The sequence below is a fragment of the Coturnix japonica genome, chromosome 3, assembly GCF_001577835.2.
Source record: "Coturnix japonica isolate 7356 chromosome 3, Coturnix japonica 2.1, whole genome shotgun sequence".
In the NCBI taxonomy this organism is placed as follows: domain Eukaryota; kingdom Metazoa; phylum Chordata; class Aves; order Galliformes; family Phasianidae; genus Coturnix; species Coturnix japonica.
In genome coordinates this window covers 66249327-66259204 of record NC_029518.1, presented here as the reverse complement: position 1 = coordinate 66259204, position 9878 = coordinate 66249327, and positions in this window count along the sequence as shown.

Below are 9878 nucleotides of genomic sequence, written 5' to 3'. Positions count from 1 at the left end.
AAAAAGAGAGAAGATAAGGTTTGTTTCCAAAAGATGAGTATTTCTCCATACTGTGTAGACTGTTTCAGCCAAGTTTTATGCTAAAGAAGTGTGCTGCTTGCAAGAAGCCTATTACAGGTGAGTGTTAATCTTATAGACAAGGTCTTGATACTGTGGAATTGTGTTTCCTCTCAAATCAAGATGTTCAGTTAAAAGAACAGCATTAAAAATAGTCCCAATCATAATAAAGACTGAAAGGAAGTTAGGGTACAACGGAGGCCCCACCCTCTGCAGCGGCAGCATGTCTTGCTTAGACAATACTGATTATTGTGGTGTTCCCTGAACTACTAGCTCTTTTATGTGCAAACATTCTTCAGTTTAACCACTTTCTGCAAGTAAATCATCCCCCAATAATGCACTCTTTTAGATTCAATAAAATAGACTCCTCCTGAGGACAATTACATACCACAATTCCCTTATGGCTGTAATTGGTTTGGCTTTGTTTTTAACATATAAAATGTGATAAAACTGAATGTGAATTAACTGCTGCTGATAAGGCATCAGTCTGTTATGTGGAGAGCTTGCCGAAGCAACAAAGAATTTATTGTCAATGGCATCCTGTGTCCCTAATGAATTTGTAATTAGACATACAGGCTCAGTAGTTCCATGGTAGCTGACAATTTATCTGAGACCATTTGCTGCTGTTCTGCATTATGTTTCTATTATATGTGAAGTCAGCTCTTGAAAAGTAACTGCCTGACTAAGATATACAAAGGTGCAATGTTGCATATGCAAATACATAAAAGAAATCATGAATGCCCAATCAAAATGGGCATGATTTTACTTCACTCCCACACACACTGAATTATTTAAAAGAAAAAAAAAGAAAACAAGCCACCATTTTTAATTTCAAAATACTCATTGTAGGAACATTAATGATCTGATCATCTCACAGAGACATTAAGAAAACTTAGTGGAAAAGGCTAAATTCCAGCCGTCATAAAGTTTGCATCTTTGCATTGCAGATAGTTTTTCATGAGAGTTTTTGGGAAAGGTCTTGTAAACCCTTCAGGACATTCTGGTAAACCCTTTCTGTTTTCATAATGTATAACGGGGCATGAAACAGCAGTTTGGAATAGAGGCTGGGAATCGTGACCAACTGAGGATAGGAAAAGGCAGAGGTTTCTGACATGCCTCTTTCTGTCTGTCTTTAAAAGTCAGACTCAGGGTAACCTTCACCTCTCGCTGGGGAGCAGACCAACCCCCTGTGATTCTTGAAAGAAACAGTCAGAGACTTACTATGCCAACTGGACTGCCAACAAGTCCATGGAGCCAGATGAGACCACCCGAGTGCTGAGGGGAACTGGCAGAGGTGAAGACTGAGCCACTTTCCATCAACTATCAGCGCTCCTTTGTTGACTGGTGAGTCTCAGAAACTGGAGGCTTGCCAGTGTGAACTCCCATTTACCAAGAAAGGTTGTAAGGAGGATCCAGGGAACCACAGGCCGTTAGCCTGACTTTGGTGCCAAGGGAAGGTTATGGAGCAGATTGCATCCTTGAGGGAAGATCACAACGGCCATAATGCGGGTTGACCAGGGATTCGGCCCTAGCCAGGATGGATTCATGAATGGCAGGTCTCTGTTTGACCAAACCTGATACCCTCCATGAATCTTAGTGACCCCATCATGGTGGATGAGGTAAAAGGCTGTTTGATGTGGTCTTCCTAGACTTCAGCAAAGCGCTTTGACACTGTCTCCTACAGTATTATCCTACAGAAGCTTGCAGCCCATGCTTGGACAGGTACACTCTTGCTGGGTAATGAGCTGTCTGGACGGGCCGGGCTCCACAGAGTGGTGGTGAATGGAGTTAAATTCCAGATGGCGGAACCGTCCCACAAGTGGTGTTCCCAGGGTTGGTGCTGGGCCTGTCCTCTTCAACATCTTATCGATGACCTGGAATGAGGGCATTGAGTGCACCTCAGTAAGTTCGCAAGATTGGACACCCCACACAATTGGCTGGGAGCTGTGGATCTGCCTGGGGGTAGCGAGGCTATCAGAGGGATCTGGACAGGCTGATAACTGGGCTGAAAGCCAATGGGCTGAGCTTTTACAAGACCACTGCCCGGGTCCTGCACCTTTAGTAACAACAACCCCAGGCAGTGCTAACGCTTGGCAGAATGGCTGGAAGCCTGTGTAGAGACAAAGGATCTGGAAGTATTGATTCGCATGCCCAACTGAACATGAAGACAGCACGTGCCCAGGTGGTCCGGCCAAGAAAGGCTAAAGGCATCCTGGCTGCATCAGAAACAAACAGTGTTGCCAAGCAGGAGCAGAGAGGTGATTGTCCCCCTGTACTCAGTGCTGGTGAAGGCCGTACCTCAAATACTGCAGTCCAGTTTTGGGCCCGTCACTACTACAAAGGCATTGAAGGCTCTGGAACTGTTTCAGAGGAGGCAACAAAGCCTAGTGAGGGGTCTGGAGCACAGGCCATATGGAGGAGAGGCTGAAGGAGCTGGGAATGTTCAAAGCCTAGAGAAGAGGAGGGCTCACGGGAGAACCTTATTGCTCCTCTGTAAATACCTGAAGGGAGTTGTGATGAGCTGGAGTTGGCCTCTTCTCTCGTGTCATTAGTGATAGGGATAATGGTTTCAAGCTACAGGCAGGGGAGATTTCAAGTTGGGCGTTAGAAAGTATTATTTCTCAGAAAGGGTTGGGTCAGGCATGGAAATGGCTGCCCAGCGCAGGTGGTGGCACGTCACCGCCCCTGGGGATGCTAAACCGGAATCGCGATTGGATGTTGTTGTGAGGAACTGGTTTAGTGGGAGTTATTGGTATAGGTGATACATGTTGACTGGATGATCTTTTAGGTCTTTTCAAACTTGGTGATTCTAAATTGATTCTATAAGCATACAATGTAAGTTTTAACATAAATTATTTGCCACTATCTTATTAATGTTTTGTATCACTGCCTTAAAACTGTTTTGGTTGGTTTTGTTTGTTTTGTTTTGTTTGTTTGTGTTCAGTTCAGCTTAAACATCAACACTTCCAGACTAATGGATTTTTTGTTCATTACACATGAACAACAACAGATCACACTTCAGGAAACATCAGTTGTTTTCTGAACCATGTTCAGAAATGCTGCACATTTCACATCTTCTTCTCAAATATCTCTTTCAGCTTCTTTGGAGGTGCCAAAAATTTGTCTCATTTTGAAAGAGCGCGCAGTGGCAATGAGGAATGCTTTACTGTGCAAAGATGTGCCCAGTCTCACTGGTGGGCCAAGGATTCCTCACAAGCAGGAAGCAGTCCTTTGGCCATGAATGTGGTTCTTATGTAGTTCTTGTGGAGAGCTGTAAAGATACATTATTCTCACTGTATAACCACGGTACTTTGTTATTCTGCAGTAAGAAAATAATCTCAAAAGGTGTGTTACTTATTTAGTAAATCAAGTAGCTTTTCCAAACAGCACTTAATTCCATCACGTTCTGAAGCTGCTTGTTATAAAAATAAAATAAAATAAACCAGCCACACACTGCCATCAGAAAACAAGTGCAGAAAATGAGATTTAGTATGATATTTAAAATAAACTGCAGTATGTTTCTCCTGTAAACACTGCAGCTCTGCTGTTTAGGAAACTTTTACTTTCGTTTCCCCCATGTAACCAAGGCCTGTATAGAAAGTTCCATGTGACATATGTCAAGTTATGAAGCAATTAGCCATTTTAAGTGAGGATAAGGTACAATGTACACAAACAGAGACACCAAGTAAGGGAAATCCCATTTCCAGCACCAGAAGAAAGCCGCTTTTTCCTCTCTTAATTTATATTGTTGAGATTGCTCATCAGAAAAATAGAATTTCCCATCAATTTAGTCCATCCAAGAATACTGATGATAGGCCTTTCCCCAAAACCGGTTTAACTGCATTTTTATTTTTTAGGCATAAATGTTTTAGAAAACAAAAATAAACGCCTTTATTATTATTATTATTAATTTAACCTACTTAAGAGGTCAGATTGCCCAAGTTTGGATAGTGGTAATGTATAGTTTCCAATATCTAAAATGATTTAAAAACTCTGACTCCAAAATAATCTTCACTAGAACCTTCAAGTGCGCTCTTAAAATATAGTTTTCTCTTATTTTGAGGCAAAGAGCCAACACATAATTTTGTCCCTTTAAATTTAACACTTCTCCTTCTTCACCCACCGCGTTTTGTCAAGCAAATCAAAAAGTATTGATAATGGCTTTAACCATTCTGCACTGCAGTCTTTGATTTACAGTCCACTCCCTTATCCTTGTAACATGTTCTGCTTGTTCTGTAGGCAGGCTATCGCTGTTCAGGAGCCAATTACCTGGTTCATTCTGTCATGCACCCAAACATGCATTTGCCAATATTATGTCACGAATTTGTAGTGTTGCCATCTCAAGGTAGGCAGTGCTCAACATGTAGTACCAATGCTTAAGTTTCTTCTTTCTCAGCTCACCCCTAATATGCACACTATATGTTACATGGCCTGACTCCATGGCTGCAGTATTTGTACCAGGCCATGGTGCAGGGGGTACCAATGGTTCTGCGCCTATTAAGAAGTGGTTAATTCTCACGTGTCTGAAAATCATTCTCCTTTAGACTCTGATGTTGAATGCTTAACAGTTATTTGGCTGACTTGAGAGCGCTTATAAATTTGTACTGAATTATATAGATGCTGCTTCAGGTAGAACAAAGGAGAAAAAAAAAAAACCAACAACAAAACTTGCAAGCATGAGGTAATGCCGAGCTGCATGACAGTGGCGTAAAAAGAAAGAAGTACATAGCAATCTGTTTTCCCAGTCAGATAAAGTATTAATGCTTCTGCTACATTGGGTATTCATTATTTATTATTTTTTTTTTTCAAGTTTCTTCATTCCTGACTGTTTTTTATTGGAACGTGGAATTGGTTTAAATTTCTGTCTTTTTCACTTAGACTAGCTTTCCTTCCGCCTCTACTTCTAACACTGAACATGGTGCTGGTACAGGTTATTGGTAATACTTGCATTCCCATAAATAGAAATAGGTTTCACTGCCTAAAATAAATAAATATGAGGGGAGTGCGGAGAGGGAGAGAGAGAGACCACATGCCACATGTATTTTTATAGAGTCCACAGTTATTTATGATGCCTCTAAAAATGTGCATGAAACTACTAGAAATTAGCCCATTAATAAATGTTAATGGCCTTCAATTTTTAGAATGAAAATGGATTAATCACCAAAATGGCAGTCATGTCTGTGGGGCTTCCCTTTTATTTTTTGTTGTGTGAAATAACATTCAGAAAATTGGCAAGAAGAGGTCAAGCCCTTTATTCCATTTGGTCGCCTAGCAGTATTCTAGCTTAACTACAGAGTGACACCAAAGAATTACAGGCCCAGGAGCTTAAAGCACAGTGGTACTCACAGATCAGACACAGTCAATCACGAATAATCCCCAATCTTTTCCTTAACATTTAGGGAAATTAAATTCTGCATCTGACTCACCAACTACCAATTATATTTTTAAGAAATACCAACTGAATTATTTATTCCCCTGGCAGTAAATATACAACAGTCAATTCTGAAACTGGAGCATTTTCAACTTCAGAGGAGTAATATGAAATAAATGTGATTACTATAAATAGTTGGAATAAAAAGTAAACTCATTGATTTTCTAAGTCTCTCTAACCACCAGCTACTGAAAGTCCTGAAAACAAAAATGCAGAATATTCCTGCACACATCTGGAGAACCTATACTCATGATAGAGGAAACACATTTGAATAGGACCAGGAAGGGCTACAAGAATGAATCTGCAGATCATGGAAAAGATAAGAACAGTGGATCTTCATCCCAAGAGACTACATACTGATTTATCAAACAGAAGGAAGCAAATTTTTCATGACAGAAAGTAGAATTAAAATGCTGCAGCTTTGTAAATGGAGAGGCTTCCAGGACAGCGCGGAACCAAAGTGGGGAAAAGTTTAAACACTTAAGTTTTTAACAGTATATAAAGAGCAATGCATAAAATGAATGCCTGGGATACCAAAACAAGTTGCACAAATGAATGGGATGGTCCTGCTCAATTCCTTTTTTTAGCTAACATTTTAATTTACTGCATTTCATGTGACCCATGAAATGGTAAGAGTTCTCAGTCCTGGGGGAGCTAAGGAGCGGGAGGCAGCAAAAACTGCTAACCCTGGACTTCCAAAGGGCGGACTTGATTTTTCAGAAGAGTAGTAGGGGAGTCCTCTGGGGTTCAGTCGTTGAGAGTAAAAGGGGTCCAAGACAGCTGGTCGTTCTTTCCAGAAAGGGGGAGAGTTGGCCTGGAAAGACTATGTAGAAGGAAATGGATCTTGGGAGTACTAATTGAATGCTCAGCTGAATATGCAACAGTGGTGTGGCCGCAGGTGGCCAAGAAGGCTAAAGGCATTCCTGGCTTGCCATAAGAAATAGTGTTGCCCAGCAGAATCAACTGTCCCTGCTGTCCCCCTGTTAACTCAGTGCTGGTGAGGCCACACCTTGAATACTGCATCCAGTTTGGGCCGCATCACTAACTAGAAAGACATTGAGGCCCTGGAACGTGTTCAAAGGTGGGCAACAAAGCTGGTGCGGGATCTGGAGACAGGCCTTATGAGGAGCGACTGAGGGAGCTGGGATTGTTCAGTCTAGAGGAGGAAATAGAGGAATGGCTTTCAAACTGTGCCAGAGAAAGTTCAGGCTAGATGTCAGGAAATATTGCTTCTCTGAAAGAGTGGTTCAGGCAGTGGAATGGGCTGCTTAGGGAAGTGATAGAGCCAATGTCCCCGAAGGTGGTTCAAGGGAAATTAGGAATGTTGTATTGAAGGACCATGGTATAGTAAAGGAACTATTGTGATGGGTGGATGGGTTGGAGCCTGGATGATCTTGTGATCGTTTCCAACCACTTTCCCATTCTAACTCATGTCTAACTCAGGTAATTTGAAGTAAGGATGGCAGCGGCGCAATCTGAAGCATGGTCCCCAAAACTGGTACATGTGTTCACCTTGTTTGCAAAGCTCTTATTCTATGTACTTGTTGATTAAACTCTCAAGTTATGTCCATAACTCCTCCCATCCCATGCTGGGGGGCTACTGCCAGCCACTTCCATATGGGCTGTGGGGCTGTGACCTCAACAGAGTTATCCCCAGCTGCCAGACTGTGACCTCATGGCCTCTGCCGTGTTAACCAGCAGCCAGCACTCGGTCCCTCCCAGTGCGGTCGTGGCCAGCTTTGAGCAATGGTTGTCGACAGCTTTCTCCTTATCTCCAGCCTCCTTCTGTGGCTGGGCGTGGACTCTGCTCACCACTTCCTGCGCCGGCAGTAGGGAAATTTGAGGATGGGAGTCACTTAGCTAGGTTTTGACTTGGGGCTTTGGGGTGAGGGTTAGGGCTGCCCTGCATGTGTCCTTCCTAATGCCCACGTTCATGTCTTGTAGGGTTCTGACCACGGCGCCGGCAATGGTGGGGATTGTGGGCAGGAATTGTAGCACTGAATGTCAGGTGAGTCCCCTGAGGGTTCAGCCTGGCACATTCCCAGGCAGGACCAGCCTGCCTGGGAGAAAGCCAAGCTTCGTACCGGCCCTCTGTCATGTAGCAGCCTGGCGCCATGTGGGCCTGGAGGACACCAGTGACCCCTGCCCTAATGTGGGCTCAGACCCCGCTCCCTTTTTTACAGGTGCTGAGAGTCAGGCACGGCAGGCACAGGAGCCCCCTGTGGCAGGCCACGTGCTCCCGGCAGCAAGGGTCACGATGGCAAGGGCAAGTCCCCATCATGCCCCATCTGATCCAGCCTGGAATGACCCGGCTTGGTTGCTGCGCAGTCCCCGTGCCACTCTCTTTCATGAACACTGTTACGCGAACTCCATGGGGAAACCCGGCAAGCTTCCGGACTGGACCCAACGCGCCCACAGCTTTCTGGTGCACGTGGAACCCCCAGGAGTCTCCGTCAGCGTTCAAAGGCCTGGCAGTTGGAATTAAAGACCTGCCACCTGAGATCTCCCAACTGCAAAAGCCACCAGTGAAAGGGATGATCTTTCAGGAGGGCCTTGTTCCAAACAGAAGAGAGAAAACGCTGGTGGGAATACAAAGACAAGAGGCCTGTTGGCCTATGCGCCCCCCATACTTCCCAAAGGGCACAAGGAAGCAGGAGCAGCAGCAAGACCCATCCCAGGGACCAGCCCTGACGCACTGGAGAAAAAAGGCGGGCACCAAAACTGAAACCTGCCAGCCCTCCAACTCTGGCTTCACTGAACAAGAGAAGCTAAGAACAGAGAAATCAGACAGGCTCGCTACGGAAAGGCTGTACCGGCAGCTCCTGGTGTCCCTGAAACGGCCCAAGATTAACAACGATGGTCAACAACATGTCGGGCAGCGGAACTGAAGATCAACCTTTTGGCACCTCTTCCTGCACACTGCCACCAGTGGAGGAGTTGATGGTGCATGAGAACATCCTTCGAACACAGGAATCTCAGCCCTAGGAACATCATTTGCATCACACTGTTTCATTGTGAGATCTTTCAGATTTCTAAAAAAATAATTTAATTAAATTTATGCTAGTCTTCAGACAATTGCTATCCTTCTTCCTTGGCTTTTAGCAATAAGAGCAAGCTCTCTCTGGGAAGAACAGTTAAGACTGCACCGGGGAAGGGATCTTAAGCAAAAGGGGATGATTGGGGCTTTTTTGAAGCCAGCAAAAGTGCTCTACCTGTGCCAGGGGGCTGGCAACTTGTGGGCAGGCTGCTGAGCTTGCGTGGACACAGCCGGCACTGTCCACTCTGGACCAGGCTACCAGGTCATCAGTAGTCTCAGTGAGGGCAGCAGCTTGCTGCCACCCACAGAGCACTCAGGGTGAGCAAACGGTGTTTGTGTGTGCACCTTGCCGGCTGCAACCTGTGCGGCAGGGTGTTGAGTCTCTGGCAGTATGACACAACTGCCTGGTTATGGGACTGGTGCTAGAGGCAGGGCTGTGGGTTCTTTGATTGTGGCTGGTTTTGTAAGACATCGGACCAGTCAGTAAGGCATGGGAAAGGTGTATCTCACAGTGGCAAAAGGGCTCTGGGATGGGAATTAGCGGAGCTCATTCCAAGAGTTTTAAACGAGATTTGAGGGGGTGTGTGGTTTAGTTGGACTTGCACTGTTGGGGCAGCGCTCCAGGACTGATCAAGGCCAGGTGGCCTCCAACCACCTTAGGGTGAAATCAGCATGCTCAGCTGGCTCTCTGAAATGCCTGTACACCATTGCATGCAGCATGGGCCATAAGCAGGAGGAGTTAGAAATCAGTGTTCAGGCAGAAGATGAAGGTCTGGTGGCAATTACAGAGACTGGGTGGGAGCGATCAGAAGGCTGGAATGTGGTCATGGATGGCTGTGTCCTTCTCAGGAAAGATGGGTCACCAAGGCAAGGTGGTGGAGTTGCTCTTTACGTGGGAGAGCAACTAGAACACACTGAGTACTGTCCAGGGGTGGATGAGAACCACGTTGAGAGTTTGTAGGTGGGAATTAAGGGGCAGGCTGGCATGGGTGGCACTGCTGTGGGTGTCTGTTACAGGCCACAGGATCAGAACTAGGAGGCTGACAAGGCCTTCTACAGGCAGCTGATAGCAGCCTCACAATTACAGGCCCTTGCTCTAATGGGTAAATTAACTATGCTGGCATTTGCTGGAGACCTGCTCAGCTAGCCAACCACAAGCCACCCAAGAGGTTCCTCCAGTGCACTGATGATAACTTCCTGATGCAAACGGTGGATGGCCAACTAGGGGAGGAGCGCTGATGGATCCCATTCTCACTATCAAGGAGGGTTTTGTTTAAGTGCTGAAGGTTGAGGGCAACCTTGGTTGTGGCGACCAGGAGATGATGGAGTTTGGAATCTCGTGTGGAAGGATCA